Below are 15,548 nucleotides of genomic sequence, written 5' to 3'. Positions count from 1 at the left end.
TAGGAAATGTTTAGAGGGATATGGACAGGTACACGGATAGGAAAGGTTTAGAGGGATATGGACAGGTACATGGATAGGAAAGGTTTAGAGGGATACGGACAGGTACACGGATAGGAAATGTTTAGAGGGATACAGACAGGTACACGGATAGGAAAGGTTTAGAGGGATACAGACAGGTACACGGATCGGAAAGGTTTAGAGGGATACGGACAGGTACACGGATAGGAAAGGTTTAGAGGGATACGGACAGGTACACGGATAGGAAATGTTTAGAGGGATATGGACAGGTACACAGATAGGAAATGTTTAGAGGGATACAGACAGGTACACGGATAGGAAAGGTTTAGAGGGATACGGATAGGTACACAGATAGGAAAGGTTTAGAGGGATACGGACAGGTACACGGATAGGAAAGGTTTAGAGGGATACGGACAGGTACACGGATAGGAAATGTTTAGAGGGATACGGACAGGTACACGGATAGGAAAGGTTTAGAGGGATACGGACAGGTACACGGATCGGAAAGGTTTAGAGGGATACGGACAGGTACACGGATCGGAAAGGTTTAGAGGGATACGGACAGGTACACGGATAGGAAAGGTTTAGAGGGATACGGACAGGTACACGGATAGGAAATGTTTAGAGGGATATGGACAGGTACACAGATAGGAAATGTTTAGAGGGATACAGACAGGTACACGGATAGGAAAGGTTTAGTGGGATACGGACAGGGACACGGATAGGAAAGGTTTAGAGGGATACGGACAGGTACACGGATAGGAAAGGTTTAGAGGGATATGGACAGGTACACGGATAGGAAAGGTTTAGAGGGATACAGACAGGTACACGGATAGGAAAGGTTTAGAGGGATACGGACAGGTACACGGATAGGAAAGGTTTAGAGGGATGGGGCAAAGCATGGGCAAATGATACTGGCTTAGATGGGTATCTTCGTTGGCATAGACCTCAGTATATCAACGCTATGACAACTTAGCACTACAATGGACTGTTTTTGTTTGAATTGTGTTCTTTCTTGTAAAAGTTGTGTATAATTTACACTTCATTTACACACAAAGGGTACTGTGTTAGGAGCACCTGTACTCTGGCTCCAAAGTGCAAATATCTACTCAGCCAATCATGTGGCAGGAAGGCAATGGATAAAAACATGTCTACATGGTCAAGAGGTTCAGACCAAACATCAAGATGGGGATAAAATGTGATCTGAGTGACTCTGACCGTGGTATGATAGTCTGGTTTGAATATCTCAGAACTGCTGACGCAGGACAGTCTCTAGCATTTACAGAGAATGATGCAAATAACAGAAACCATCCAGTGAGCGGCAGTTCTGTGGGTGAAAATCCCTGGTTAATGAGAGAGGTCACAGGAGAATAACCAGACTGGTTCTGGCTGACAGGAAGGCAAAAGTAACTCAAATAAATACTTGTTACAGCAGTAGCGTGGAGGAGACCTTTTCTGAAAGCACAACACATCAAAGCCTGAAGTGGATGGGCTACAAACAGCAGAAGACCATGAACGTAGACTCAGTGGCCACCTTATTAGTTCCAGGAGGTAGCTGGCAACTAAGTGTACGTCCTTCTTGTGACTGTTCCTAATCTGCTGCTGTGGGCCTGTGATGCTGCTCCAAATAAGCTTTTCATTGCACCTGTGCAGACATCGAGTTGTGCATCTGATAATAAACTCAACTTCCAACCACTTTCATCGCACACACGAGAGATTCTACAGATGCTGGAAATCCAAGGAAAGACACAGAAGACGTGGGGGGAATTGAGCGGGTGAGGCAGCATCTGTGGAAAAGAGTGAACAGTCGGTGTTTCAGACCGAGATCCTTCATCAGGACCGGAAGGGAAGGGGATGAGAAGGTGCTGAAGGGGTAGCGTGAGGGGAAGGAGTACAAGCTCGAAGCTGATAGAAGAAACCAGGTGACTGGGAAGGGAGGGAGATGAGAAGGTGCTGAGGGGGGTAGCGTGAGGGGAAGGAGTACAAGCTCGAAGCTGATAGAAGAAACCAGGTGACTGGGAAGGGAGGGAGATGAGAAGGTGCTGAGGGGGGTAGCGTGAGGGGAAGGAGTACAAGCTCGAAGCTGATAGAAGAAACCAGGTGACTGGGAAGGGAGGGAGATGAGAAGGTGCTGAGGGGGTAGCGTGAGGGGAAGGAGTACAAGCTCGAAGCTGATAGAAGAAACCAGGTGACTGGGAAAGGAAGGGGATGAGAAGGTGCTGAGGGGGGTAGCGTGAGGGGAAGGAGTACAAGCTCGAAGCTGATAGAAGAAACCAGGTGACTGGGAAGGGAGGGAGATGAGAAGGTGCTGAGGGGGGTAGCGTGAGGGGAAGGAGTACAAGCTCGAAGCTGATAGAAGAAACCAGGTGACTGGGAAGGGAGGGAGATGAGAAGGTGCTGAGGGGGGTAGCGTGAGGGGAAGGAGTACAAGCTCGAAGCTGATAGAAGAAACCAGGTGACTGGGAAAGGAAGGGGATGAGAAGGTGCTGAAGGGGGTAGCGTGAGGGGAAGGAGTACAAGCTCGAAGCTGATAGAAGAAACCAGGTGACTGGGAAGGGAGGGAGATGAGAAGGTGCTGAGGGGGGTAGCGTGAGGGGAAGGAGTACAAGCTCGAAGCTGGTAGAAGAAACCAGGTGACTGGGAAGGGAGGGAGATGAGAAGGTGCTGAAGGGGTAGCGTGAGGGGAAGGAGTACAAGCTCGAAGCTGATAGAAGAAACCAGGTGACTGGGAAGGGAGGGAGATGAGAAGGTGCTGAGGGGGGTAGCGTGAGGGGAAGGAGTACAAGCTCGAAGCTGGTAGAAGAAACCAGGTGACTGGGAAGGGAGGGAGATGAGAAGGTGCTGAGGGGGGTAGCGTGAGGGGAAGGAGTACAAGCTCGAAGCTGATAGAAGAAACCAGGTGACTGGGAAGGGAGGGAGATGAGAAGGTGCTGAGGGGGGTAGCGTGAGGGGAAGGAGTACAAGCTCGAAGCTGATAGAAGAAACCAGGTGACTGGGAAGGGAGGGAGATGAGAAGGTGCTGAGGGGGTAGCGTGAGGGGAAGGAGTACAAGCTCGAAGCTGATAGAAGAAACCAGGTGACTGGGAAGGGAGGGAGATGAGAAGGTGCTGAGGGGGTAGCGTGAGGGGAAGGAGTACAAGCTCGAAGCTGATAGAAGAAACCAGGTGACTGGGAAGGGAGGGAGATGAGAAGGTGCTGAGGGGGGTAGCGTGAGGGGAAGGAGTACAAGCTCGAAGCTGATAGAAGAAACCAGGTGACTGGGAAGGGAGGGAGATGAGAAGGTGCTGAGGGGGGTAGCGTGAGGGGAAGGAGTACAAGCTCGAAGCTGATAGAAGAAACCAGGTGACTGGGAAGGGAGGGAGATGAGAAGGTGCTGAGGGGGTAGCGTGAGGGGAAGGAGTACAAGCTCGAAGCTGATAGAAGAAACCAGGTGACTGGGAAGGGAGGGAGATGAGAAGGTGCTGAGGGGGTAGCGTGAGGGGAAGGAGTACAAGCTCGAAGCTGATAGAAGAAACCAGGTGACTGGGAAAGGAAGGGGATGAGAAGGTGCTGAGGGGGGTAGCGTGAGGGGAAGGAGTACAAGCTCGAAGCTGGTAGAAGAAACCAGGTGACTGGGAAAGGAAGGGGATGAGAAGGTGCTGAGGGGGGTAGCGTGAGGGGAAGGAGTACAAGCTCGAAGCTGATAGAAGAAACCAGGTGACTGGGAAAGGAAGGGGATGAGAAGGTGCTGAAGGGGTAGCGTGAGGGGAAGGAGTACAAGCTCGAAGCTGATAGAAGAAACCAGGTGACTGGGAAGGGAGGGAGATGAGAAGGTGCTGAGGGGGTAGCGTGAGGGGAAGGAGTACAAGCTCGAAGCTGATAGAAGAAACCAGGTGACTGGGAAGGGAGGGAGATGAGAAGGTGCTGAGGGGGTAGCGTGAGGGGAAGGAGTACAAGCTCGAAGCTGGTAGAAGAAACCAGGTGACTGGGAAGGGAGGGAGATGAGAAGCTGGGAGGTGATATGTGGAAAAGGTAAAAGGCTGGAGGAATCTGACAGGGGAAGGGGGTGGACCATGTGAGAAAGGGAAGGAGGAGGGGCACCAGAGGGAGGTGAGGAGAAGAGGAAATGTAGGAGAGGAGCCAGAAAGGGGAATGGGGGTGGATGGGGGGAGAATTTACCAGAGGTTAGAGGAATCAACGGTCATGCCATCAGGTTGGAGGCTACTCAGATGGACTTGAGGTGTTGTCCCTCCTCCCTGAAGGTGGCCTCATCATGGCAGTAGAGGAGGCTATGGAACTGGAATTGGGATGGCTGTGTTTGCTATTCATAAACTCCTTTGGTCACTGTCCACCTCACCCACCACTACTGAATGAACTCTAGCATCTTATCAAAGATCTTCTAAAGACCAAATACATTACATCCCCTGTTCCTCCTCATCTCTCTGCTAGCTACAACCTCAATAAACTCCCTTACCTGCTGGAAACTTGGTATCCATTTCCAGGTGAAATTCATAGCTTTCATTTCGAGAGGACTAGTATGAAAAAGCAAGGATGTAATGCTGAGGCTTTATAAGACACTGGTCAGACCACACTTGGAGTATTGTCAGCAGTTTTGGTCCCCTTATCTAAGAAAGGATGTGTTAGCATTGGAAAAGAGGGTCCAGGGGATGTTGACAGAAGTGATTCCAGAGATGAAAGGGTTAATGTATGAGGAGTGTTTGAAGGCTCTGGGCCTGTACTCAATGGAATACAGAAGGATGAAGCAGGATCTCATTGAAACCTATCAAATATTGGAAGGGCTAGATAGAGTGGACATGGACAGGATATTTCCTACAGTGGGGAGCCCATGATCAGACTGCACAGCTTCAGAATAGAAGGATATCCTTTTAGGACAGAGATGAGGAGGAGGAGTTTCTTTGGGCAAAGGGTGAGTGAGATTCTGCTCATTTCTTGAGTCGGGGGAACTTATATAAGCGACACTGCAGATTGTAACATCGACACAGCGAGTACTTAGGCTCCCCTCACACGGTGGCAGGAGCGATATATCTCTCTCCCTCATTAGTGAGAGAGAGGGCCTGCCGGAGGAGTTGAAGTGTTGGGACGGGCAGTAGTTTTCGATTGACTCTAGATCATGGTCTCCGGAGACTTGCTATTGCATGCATGGCTGGTGGTGGAGTGGCTGCTGCTTCTGCTGGAGCAAGTAGGGGAAATGGGGAGGGGGATGACCGTTGTGCTTGGGAGGGGAGAGGAGGGCTTTGGGGTCCTCACGGTTTTCTGCCATTCATTTTTTCCCCTCTGTTTGGTGGATGTCTGTGAAGAGTAAGAGTTTCAGGTTGTAGAGTGTATACATTCTCTGATTCTGAATTAAACCATTGGAACTCATTGCCATATACGGCTGTGGAGGAAAGTCACTGGATATATTTAAAGTGTAGTTTAATAGGTTCTTGATTGATCAGGGCATCAATGGTTATGGGGAGAAGGCAGGAGAATGGGATTGAGAGGGATAATAAGTGGCCTAATTCTGCTCCCATGACCTGTCTCCCCCTCCTGAATAATGGATTTCACCATCACATTTCACCAGCTGGTGTCCACCCCCTCTTCCAGAAATGCTTCCGCTTACTAAATTCCAATCAGCGGGAATTGTAGAAGTATCAGTGGGATTCTGGATGTTGAGTGTGTCCATTACTCCCAACTCACTCCAACAACCCTTACCTAAAATAAAGCCCACAGGATTCATGACATTGGGTGCTGGGTTCAGTTTTCATTCTCGTTAATGCTCTTCTATTACTATTGAACTGGCCGTATCTGTATGTGTCTCACAAGCCCACTCGCCTGTCTGGACATATCACAGCTTGGTTGGGCAATTCATAAATGTAAGATTCTATAGAGGTAGCATCTATGGAAGTGTATAATCAGGCCTCCATGAAGGCCTCACATGAAACATTGACAGTTTATTCATTTCCATAGATGCTACCTGACCTGCTGAGTTCCTCCAGCATTTTGTGTGTGTTATTTTCATCTAGCAACTGATCTCCCTGTGACCTCAAGAAGCTGCAGAGAATTGTGAACACAGTTCAGAGCATCATAGAAACCAGCCTCCCCTCCATGTATTCTGTCTACACTTCCTGCTGCCTTGGTTACTCATTCAAAATAATCAAAGGCTCTACCCTCCTCGGGCAATCTCTTCCAGCCCTCCCATCAGGCAGAAGGTACAAACGCCTGAAAGCGTATACCAGCACACTCAAAGACAGCTGTTACCTCTCCCTTACTATGATAAAAATCACAGAATCATATAAATCTATAGTACATTACATGCCCTTTAGTGTTGTGCTGACTATGTAACCTACTCTAGAAACTGCCTAGAATTTCCCTACTGCATAGCCCTCTAATTATCTAAGAATCCCTTCAAAATCCCTATTGTATCCACCTCTGCCACCATCGCTGGCAGTACATTCCACACACCCACCACTCTGTGTGAAAAGCTTGCCTCTGACATCCCCCTTGCACCTACTTCCAAGCACCTTTAAACTATGCCCCTCGTGTTACCCATTTCAGCCCTGGGAAGAAGCCTCTGGCTATCCACACTACCAATGCCTCTCATCATCTGAGACACCTCTATCAGGTCACCTCTCATCCTCCGTTGCTCCAAGGAGAAAAGGCCAAGTTCACTCAACCTATTCTCCTAAGGCTCACTCTCCAATCCAGACAACATCTCCTCTGCACTCTCTCTATAATATCCACATCCTTCCAGTAGTGAGGTGACAGGAACTGAACACAGTACTCCAAGCTGGTTCCAACTAAGGTCTTATATAGCTGTAACATTACCTAAAGGTGGACTCTAAACCTCACAATCTACCTAATTCTGACCTTGCATCTTAACGTCTACCTGAACTGCACTTTCTCTATATCTCAGATCAGATTCATTTATCATCTATACATCAAAACATACAGTGAAATATGTGTTTGCGTTAACAACCTAAGGATGAGCTGGGGGCAGCCCACAAGTGTCACCACGCATTCCAAAGCCAACATATCATGTCTACTGTGTTCAGCAGAACACAATATCAGGTATGATGTTGTGGCCATCACTGAGACGTGGCTAAAGGATGCCTGTCTCTGGGAGCTGAACATCCAGGGTACACGGTGTATCGGAAGGATAGGCAGGTAGGCAGAGGGGTGGCATGGCTTTAATGGTAAGAAATGATACTAAATCATTAAAACGAGTTGACATAGGATTGGAAGGTACAGAATCTTTATGCGTTGAGCTAAGAAATCACAGGGGTAAAAGGACCCTGATGGCAGTTATCTACAGGCCTCCAAACAGCTGCAGTGATGTGGACTACAAATTACAACAGGAAACAGAAAAGGCTTGCCAGAAGGGCAGTGTTATGATAATTGTAGGGGATTTTAACATGCGAGTGGATTGGGAAAATCAGGTTGGCACTGGATCTCAAGAGAGAGAATTTGTAGAATGTCTACGAGATGGCTTTTTAGAACAGCTTGTTGTTGAGCCCATTAGGGGATTAGCTGTACTGGATTGGGTATAGTGTAATGAACCAGGGGTGATTAGAGAGATGGAAGTGAAGGAAACCTTAGGAGGCAGTGATCACAACACGATTGAGTCCACTGTGAAATTTGAGAAAGAGAAGCCGAAATCCGATGTGTCGGTATTTCAGTGGAGTAAAGGAAATTACAGTGGCATGAGAGAGGAACTGGCTAAGGTTGACTGGAAAGGGACACTAGCAGGAAGGACGGCAGAGCAGCAGTGGCTGGAGTTTATGTGAGAAGTGAGGAAGGTGCAAGACAGATATATTCCAAAGAAGAAGAGATTTTCGAATGGAAAAAGGATGCAACCGTGGCTGACAAGAGAAGTCAAAGCCAAAGTAAAAGCAAAGCAGAGGGCATACAAGGAAACAAAAATTAGTGGGAAGACAGAGGATTGGGAAGTTTTTAAAAGCTTACAAAAGGAAACTAAGAAGGTCATTAAGAGGGAAAAGATGAACTATGAAAGGAAGCTAGCAAATAATATCAAAGAGGATACTAAAAGCTTTTTCAAGTATATAAAGAGTAAAAGACAGGTGAGAGTAGATATAGGACCGATAGAAAATCATGCTGGAGAAATTGTAATGGGAGATAAGGAAATGGCGGAGGAACTGAACGAGTATTTTGCATCAGTTTTCACTGAGGAAGACATCAGCAATAAACCGGACATTCAAGGGTGTCAGGGAAGAGAAATATGCGCAGTCACAATTACGACAGAGAAAGTACTCAGGAAGCTGAATAGTCTAAGGGTAGATAAATCTCCTGGACCAGATGGAATGCACCCTCGTGTTCTGAAGGAAGTAGCAGTGAAGATTGCGGAGTCATTAGCAATGATCTTTCAAAAGTCAATAGATTCTGGCATGGTTCCGGAGGACTGGAAGATTGTAAATGTCACTCTGCTATTCAAGAAGGGAACAAGGAAGCAAAAAGGAAATTATAGACCTGTTAGCTTGACATCGGTGGTTGGGAAGTTGTTGGAGTTGATTGTCAAGGATGAGGTTATGGATTACCTGGAGGCATATGACAAGATAGTCAGAACTCAGCATGGTTTCCTTAAAGAAAAATCCTGCCTGACAAACCTATTGCAATTTTTTGAGGAAATTACAAGTAGGCTAGACAAGGGAGATGCAGTGGATGTTGTGTATTTGGATTTTCAGAAGGCCTTTGGCAAGGTGCCACACATGAGGCTGCTAAACAAGATAAGAATGGAATTATGAGAAATACATACATGGATAGAGCGTTGGTTGATTGGCAGGAAAATGAGAGTGGGAATAAAAGGATCCCATTCTGGTTGGCTGCTGGTTACCAGTGGTGTTCCTCAGGGGTCTGTGTTGGGGTTGCTTCTTTTTACGTTGTATATCAATGGATTATGGAACAGATGGCTTTGTGGCTAAGTTTGTTGATGATACAAAGATAGATGGAGGGGCCGGTAGTGCTGAGGAATCAGAGAGTCTGCAGAGAGACTTAGACAGATTGGGGAATTGGGCAAATGAATTACAATGTCAGAAAGTGCACGGTCATGCAGTTTTGTAGAAGAAATAAATGGGCAGACTATTATTTAAATGGGGAGAGAATTCAAAGTTCTGAGATGCAACGGGACTTGGGAGTCCTCGTGCAGGATACCCTTAAGGTTAACCTCCAGGTTGAGTCAGTGGTGAAGAAGGCGAATGCGATGTTGGCATTCATTTCTAGACGAATAGAGCATAGGAGCAGGGATGTGATGTTGAGGCTCTATAAGGCACTGGTAAGACCTCACTTGGAGTACTGTGTGCAGTTTTGGGCTCCTTATTTAAGAAAGGATGTGCTGACATTGGAGAGAGTTCAGAGAAGATTCACTAGAATGATTCCGGGAATGAGAGGGTTAACATATGAGGAATGTTTGACTGCTCTTGGACTGTACTCCTCGGAGTTTAGAAGAATGTGGGGGGACCTCATAGAAACATTTTGACTGTTGAAAGGCATGGACAGAGTGGATGTGGCAAAGTTGTTTCCCATGGTGGGGGAGTCTAGTACGAGAGGATATGACTTGAGGATTGCAGGGCGCCCACTCAGAACAGAGATGCGAATAATTTTTTTAGCCAGAGGGTGGTGAATCCATGGAATTTGTTGCCACGGGCGGCAGTGGGTGTATTTAAGGCAGAGATTGATAGGTATCTGAGTAGTCAGGGCATCAAAGATTATGGTGAGAAGGCGGGGGAATGGGACTAAAGGGGAGATTGGATCATCTCATGATGAAATGGCAGAGCAGACTCAATGGGCCGAATGGCCAACTTCTGCTCCTTTGAAAAAAAAACAACACAAGGGTTAACAATAAAACAACAACAGCAAAAACAAGCCCCTATCCTTCCACATGCTGACAGACCCCACCCTGGACAGAGTAACATTTTGCTCTTCATTCTGTTATTATTTTTCATTTGTACGACTTTGCGATGAAATAACGTGTATGGATGAGGATGGCATGGAAAACAAAGTTTTTCACTGTACCTCAGTCAACCGAATTTACTCATCAATCCTGTGGACCCCATTTTCTGAATTCTGGGGTGTTCTCAGCCTGCAGGTTCACTAGTGACACTTCCCTTACTCTAATACTACCTTTGTTTGCCAGGAATGCTCCACCTTTCCTCTTGAATGGCTGTGGGTTTCTGAAATGCTCAAAAACTCTTCAAAATGTAATCACTACAGGGCACCAAGTACAGAACACAAGAGATTCTGCAGATGCTGGAAATCCAGAGTAACACACGCTAAATGCTGCAGGAACTCAGCAGGTCAGGCAGCATCTATGAATAAACATTCAATGTTTCGAGCCAGAACCCCTCAACAGTAACTGAGGAGACTTGGCCTGAAACGTTGATTGATTATTCCTCTCACTAGGTGCTGCCTGACTTGCTGCGTACTTCCAGCATTTTAACTATTGAGTATTTTTTTTAATGGTTTAGAGATACAGCGAGGAACAGGCCCTTCCACACTGCCCAGATACCCACTGATTTAACCTGATCACAGGACACTTTGCAATGACTGGTTAAGGTACTGACTGGACTGAAGGAGGAAACCTGAGCAGCTGAGGAACCCCACACTCAGAGGGAGGTCGTATAAACTCCTTACGGAGGATGCCAGAATTGGACTCTTAACTCCAACAGCCAAGCTTCAATAACACCTTGCTAACCGCTATGTCAGTCTAACGATATGTTGCAGTGGTACAAGTTATTTGTGAGTCTGCAGTTTGAACATTGTGTCCCAGTTTTGGTCACCCTGCTATAGGAAAGATGCTATTAAGCTACAAAGACTGCAGAAGAGTTTTACAAAGATGCTGCGGGGACTCAGTAAACTGAGTTATGGAAAGAAATTCAGCAGGTTGGGACTATAAAATCGTGATTAGCACAGATAGGGTGAATGCATGCAGTCTGTTTCCCAGGGTACAGCAATCAATAACTTTAAGGTAGGAATAGATTAATAACAAGTTTTTTCACACAGAAGGTGGTCAGGCGATGGAATGAGCTGCCAGAGGAAGTTATTAAGACAGGTACAATCAATTTAAAAGACAATTAGACAGGTAGACGGATAGGAAAGGTTTAGAGGGATATGGACAGGTACACGGATAGGAAAGGAGGTTTAGAAGGATACGGACAGGTACACGGATAGAAATGTTTAGAGGGATACGGACAGGTACACGGATAGGAAAGGTTCAGAGGGATATGGACAGGTACACAGATAGGAAAGGTTCAGAGGGATACGGACGGGTACACGGATAGGAAAGGTTTAGAGGGATACGGACAGGTACACGGATAGGAAAGGTTCAGAGGGATATGGACAGGTACACAGATAGGAAAGGTTCAGAGGGATATGGACAGGTACACAGATAGGAAAGGTTTAGAGGGATATGGACAGGTACACGGATAGGAAAGGTTTAGAGGGATATGGACAGGTACACGGATAGGAAAGGTTTAGAGGGATACGGACAGGTACACGGATAGGAAAGGTTTAGAGGGATACGGACAGGTACACGGATAGGAAAGGTTTAGAGGGATACGGACAGGTACACGGATAGGAAAGGTTTAGAGGAATATAGGTCAAATGTGGCAAGTAGGACTGGATTAAACTAAGCAGATGGGCTGAAAGGACTGTTTCCATTCTGTATGATTCTATGAGTGAATGGCACTGTTCATGTACTGTCAAGTCATTTCATGTAGTTTCCTTCTCCAAGCTCATGCCCCATATTTTATTACGGTTTAAGAGTCAGCTTACAGATTACCATTGATCTTCACATAAATAACATTTGGGCACCAGGGTTAGTGTGACTCTATACAGCTCAGAGTTCGGAGTTCCGTTCCAGCGCCATTCTGTAGGGTGTCTCTGCATATCCTCCCTGTGGAATGCGTGAGTTTCTCCCGGGTGCCACGCTGTCCTCCCACAGTCCAGGGACGTATCAGGTGGGTTAATCGTTTATTGTAGATTGTCCGGTGTTCGGGTTAATTGGCTGGGGCAGCATGGTCTGAAGGGCTGACTTTGTCCATTATCGTTAAATAAATGTTAATAAATTACAATTCCTCTTTCCCAAAGACCTCTCAACCCCATAGTAGGCTGAGAAATTAAACATCTTTCTTTCTAGGCTCCTCAAGCACCACCACCCACCCCAACCTCTACTTAAGCACCCCACACTAAAACACGCAACACTCAGCAGGTCGGGCAGCCTCCATGGAGAGAGAAAATCTGTCAATGTTTCTGAATCAAAGCCTTTTCATCAGAAGTGGGAAGGAGGGAAATGTTGGGCTGGTTCCTCTCCCCACAGAAGCTGCCTGACCTACTGATTGTTTCTTGAACTTCCCCGTCTTTATTTCAGGTTTACGGCATCTACCCATTTGTCTTTTGACTTCTGGTTTCATTTGCCTAATCGATCTGCACTGAAGTGCCCGCTCACTGCACCGCCTATCTCACACACCCTGATTTGCTATCTATACCAAGACCCACTTGCTAACTGCTATTTGGAGGCCTACCAGGAACTCCCACGGATATTTTCTGCCCTGCCTTTTTTAGCAGTTCCGCCCCAGCTATTTGTACTTCTTCATTTTCAGGTCTCCAATCCTTCTCAAAGCCATGAATTCATAAAACACACATACAGTCCATGATGTCGATCCAGCTAAACCCAATTCCCTGCGTTTGGACCATATCCCTCTAACCTCCACTCCTCCTTTAACCAATCCACCCCTACTCAGCAGCTCAGCAGAGCCCTCTGTCCTGGGCCACTCTTTCAAGTTGTCCCCAGGTTTAGCCCACCTTCCTCTGCCAGGGATGAGATCTTTGCAGCTTCTGTAGCTCTGGGTTTTTACGGGATGGGGTTGCAAGCCCCACGCCCTTCCCTCCTCCTTTCCCATTTGTACCCATCCAAATGCTTTTTAAATGACGTCTTTGTACCTGCCTCAGCCACTCCCTCTGGCAGCTCGCAACATATAGTGACCGCCCTCTGGGTAAAAATGTTGGCCCCTGACTTTCATGACTTGAAAGCCATGTATCAGATTTTCAACCCAAGCTGTCAACAGTTCCTCTCCCCTCTACGGGTGCTGCTCGACCCAGCAGATCGTTGGTAGTTCCACGTTCCAACAGGCGTGGTCCTCTGTGTCTCCTCGTTCTTCTGGTGGCTCAGTTCATGCACCACATCTGAAGTTTCCCTGCGTCCCTTTTGAATCTCTTACCTCTCATCTTAAGCCTATGTATGCCCTTTGGTTTGTGCTCCACTCCCTACACAATCCCGTCTCCATCTGAGCCTCTTAAATGGCTCTTAGCTATCACCCCTGGCAAAGCATTCCGGACACCCACTCTTGCCCTGCACTCTCCTTTGAACTTACTCCCCCTCACCTTCAATGTCCTCTGCTATTAGACATTTCGACCCCAAGTAAAAGGTTGTCACTGTCGACTCTATCTATGCCTCTCATCACTTTATAAGCCTCTATCAGGCCTCCCTCAGCCTCTGTCACTGCAGAGAAAACAAGCCAGGATTGTCCAACCTCATGCCCTTAGTGTACCGGCTACACTGAGGCACACACTAGTTCATCTGAGATTTAATAGGGACTACTTTTTCATCCAAACATTGGTCCTACATGGAACGAGGTGCCAGAGGAAGAGGTTAAAGCAGGCACTATTTAAAAGACATTTCGACTGGTACATGGACAGGAAAGGCCCAGAGAGGCATGGGACTGGTTAGATGCAGCACGAATCAGTTGGGCTGAATGGCCTGTTTCCTTGATGTATGAGTTATGATTACAGATCTGTGTTGACAATCGACGTAGGTGCTCATCGAGGGTATGTGCTTAGCTCTTTGCTTTGCTCTCTCTACATCTACGACAGTGTCCTGATTCACAAGCACCGTCAGCTTTCTAAGCGGGTCATCGACACCACCTCGCCACCTTCATCTTATTTACGTAATTTATAGTCATTATATTTTATGTCGTGCTGCCACAAAGCAACAAGTGACACTGCATCCCTCAGTGAGAGTGAACCTGATTTCAACAGCCACAACAGGACAGTGGCATGGCACGCCATGGTGGCCGAGCAGGTAACACGGTGCCTTACAGCACCAGCAATCGGTGATCAGGGTTCGATTCCTGCTGCTGTCTGTCTGTACATTCACCTCTGGGTGCTCTGGTTTCCTCCCAAAGACGTGCCGGTTAGGGTTAGTAAATTGCGAACATGCTACTTTGGCATCGGAAGTGTGGTGAAACATTCTTAGACCCTGTTGGTTATTGACACATTTCTCTGTACGTTTCAATGTACATGTGACAAGCACAACTGAGCTTTCTTTCTTAAAGTTAATCTTTCTTATGATAATAAATTGGAATTTGATTGTACCTCAACACTAAACTAAATATGCAACCCAGAATCTCTCTCCCTCTCTCTCTTTCTTTCTCTCTCTCACTTTCCCTCTCTCTCTCTCCCTCTCTCTCTCACTCTCTGTATCTCTCTCCCTCCATCTCTCTCCCTCTCTCTCACTCTCTTTCCTTCACTCTCTCTTACACTCTCACTCCCTCTCTCTCTCTTGCTCTGTCTCTCTCCCTCCATCTCTCTTTTACCTCTCCCTCTCTCTCACTCTCTTTCCTTCACTCTCTCTCAGTCTCTCCCTCCCTCTCTCTCACCCCTCCCTGTCCCCCTCCCCTCTCCCTCATACCCTCACTGCCTCTCTTTCTCCCTTTCCCTCTCCTTCTCCCACTCCCTCTCTCTCACTCCCTCCCCTGCCCCACTCTCACTCCTTCCCCCGTCCCTCTCTCACACTCACACACACCAGGACCCTCTCAAGCCCAGCCATCATATCCCCTACCCCTCCCTAACATTTTGGATACTGTCCCTACCCAACCCCATCGCCCCTACCTTGCTGCACAACTACAGCCTCCCTCGGAGGGAGGATTGGACTCTCTGGATCCTGAACGGCAGTTCAGGTGTCAGCGACCATGGCTGCAGGTTACGAGCAAGAGTCCCTGAGAGGAGTCAAAGCTCTTACCTGTGGGACGTGGTCTCTTCATCCGGTCTCCCCTGGTGGTCTGGAAGAGAGGAGGGTTGAGGGGGAAGGTGGATGGGGGTAAAGACAGGAAGGAGGGGAGAGAGAGAGAGAGGAAGTCAGCAGGTTCATCGGCGAGGTGAAGCAGACCAGAAAATGTAAGTCGCACTCTCCCCTCTCCCTAGCAGTGAGGGGAGAGTGACTGCCCTGCCCTCGTTCTCCCCGTACCTCGCCTTCTCCCTTGCTCCAGTCCACGGTTCGGGGAGCCTGTGGATGGGCCAGGCTCTGTGTCTGCGAGCTCCGCAGAGGCCGGTGACTGCAAGTCGCAGACAGTCACAGGAAGCCGAGGCTGGGTTGACATCAGCTCTTGTGGCTTCACCACTTCCCAGTAACATCATCCGCGCTCACACAGGCCAGCAGGGTCACAAGCTATTCCTGGGCTGGGGAGGGCAGGGACCCCCTCCCAGTACCGGGCAAAGGCACAAACCCTACCCTCCACACCTCAGAGCAAGGCATCTATTGCTGA

The 15,548-nt window shown here is 47.7% G+C and overlaps 1 protein-coding gene across 1 annotated transcript in view; it reads right to left on the bottom strand.

Moving 5' to 3' along the window:
• The window catches only part of LOC140735804 (rho guanine nucleotide exchange factor 2-like), a 182,525-nt gene extending 167,178 nt beyond the window's left edge, over positions 1 to 15,347 (bottom strand). The window contains exons 1-2 of the mRNA XM_073061288.1: positions 15,251 to 15,347; positions 15,026 to 15,065 (exon numbers count right to left, since the gene is read on the bottom strand). The gene's annotated coding sequence lies outside the window, so the exon portion shown is untranslated. The remainder of the gene's footprint in view (positions 1 to 15,025; positions 15,066 to 15,250) is intronic.
• Between the last annotated feature and the right edge of the window lie 201 nt (positions 15,348 to 15,548).

Source organism: Hemitrygon akajei, chromosome 11 (assembly GCF_048418815.1).
Source record: "Hemitrygon akajei chromosome 11, sHemAka1.3, whole genome shotgun sequence".
Lineage (NCBI taxonomy): Eukaryota > Metazoa > Chordata > Chondrichthyes > Myliobatiformes > Dasyatidae > Hemitrygon > Hemitrygon akajei.
The sequence above is the reverse complement of the archived record's forward strand: the minus strand, read 5'-3'. Positions and strand labels throughout refer to the sequence as shown.